Here is a 1,831-nt window from a genome sequence, read left to right as displayed (position 1 = left end):
TATTCATCTTACACTGGCCCTTTCTGCAGCCCCTCAGTTCCCCCCCCTCTGTCTGAAAGAAGCCGTTTTAGACAAACTGAGCGATCTCCAAAAACTTGAAGAGTTGTCCTGAGCAGAGCGCTCCAATAACTTAGACAGACTGAGCGGGTGGATGAGCGTCCCTGTACTTGGTGGGCATGCTGTGATTGGATAAGATGACCTGCTGGGGGCGTGGCTGAGTGCTGTGACTGTATAGTTGTGACATCACAACCTTACAGGAAGTCCTGACAGCACGTTTAAAAGGCACAATGTCTGAATATGGGTTGTGCGCATTTCTCCATGGACTGAGCGATTTGATACTTTCACAGTATTTACACAGCACCTAGACCTGCTTTATAATCAAACAAGACATGGAAATCTCACTTTCTGCAATATGGGACCTTTAAAAGTGAAGGCTAGGTCACTGAAAACCATCCTTGTAGGTTTTAACAATACTTCCGGCCATTATTGTGCACTTTCTGTACAATTTCCCCCCGGGGATCAATAAAGTATTTCTGATTCTGATTCTGATTCTGATTTGTCTTTTATCTCATGACTGAAATGTTTTTCAGCATGTGAAGGACACGTGCCTGGCAGTCATCGCTTGGCAAAGGAACCTCAGTGCAGTTAGCTGAGGAGACAGGGTTCAATAAGGGCCCAGTAGCTAAGGGCCTGTATGGATTCTGTTGTATGGATTCTGTTGCACCTTCCGCTTTGCAGAAAATGTTAACTTCCTGGCCATCAAAGAGCTAACGTGACTTTTAACATGTTTCTCTCATTAGGTCTGCAGGGACAATGGCAATGATGCGCAACTCCCCCCCTGGCTCATTCTTCACCCGACTCCATGACGGATGACCCTACAGGATTAGGTGCCTTTAACGTCATCCATGCGGAGGAGAGGGAGAGGCAGAGGCCAAGTGGAAACAGCATGACATTCTGTTTGAAAAAAACAAAATTGTAATATTTCTTGTTGTTTGCGGCATCCATAGCTCTTTTATTTTGTCCTCTCTTCTGGTTAATTTCTAGTGAGGCTACACTGAGGAAGGTGGTTGCATATTTTTAGCTGACAATCAGTTGTATGCACAGGCTGGACAGGATGTCATGACATCAGGGTTCAGTGAGCATGTTGACAGTGTATATGCACTTTACTTTGTAGCCTGCTTCATTTTAATAGCTCTGTCATATAACATTGTCATCATCATCATCATCATGTAACATTTTTTCGTTACCTTTTTTAAAAATGTAACACGTTTACTCAAGAGTACATTTTTCACTTGTTTCGACATTGTTTTCCACAAGTAATTTTTTTACTTTTACTTGAGTGAAATATTCTACTTACTCTTTCCATCCCTGTGAATGGGAAATATAAGTACAGAAATTGGGGGTTTTGTTCGAGCAGCATTACCAATGGCAAAGATAATTAAAAAAAAAATTTTTTTATTCTATTTTATTTTATGTATGTGTGTGTGTATGTATGTATATGTATATATAGGTTTTTTCCACAAGTTGTAGCTAGGAGTTGAGGCAGCAGCAAAAGTACTGCTAGCAGGCTAAACAGTAGCACAACAGTGTAGTATTAAGAGCGCATATACATACGGTAGCGTTGTGGTGTTGTTACTCCAGCGCCATGTCCCGCCCCCTCCGTTGTGTCCTCCAGTCTCGTCAGGTTAGAGGAGGAGGACGGGTTATACTGGCACCTCACATCCCATACTGGATTTACCGGACTCCACCTGTCGCGAGCGCTGTGTTTTTTGTGTGTGTGTGTCAGTGTCGTAAGCAAATGATAACAGTGCGCTCTGGCACAGGACGGGCA

The sequence above is a fragment of the Enoplosus armatus genome, chromosome 6 (genome assembly GCF_043641665.1).
Source record: "Enoplosus armatus isolate fEnoArm2 chromosome 6, fEnoArm2.hap1, whole genome shotgun sequence".
NCBI lineage: Eukaryota > Metazoa > Chordata > Actinopteri > Centrarchiformes > Enoplosidae > Enoplosus > Enoplosus armatus.
The sequence above is the reverse complement of the archived record's forward strand: the minus strand, read 5'-3'. Positions refer to the sequence as shown.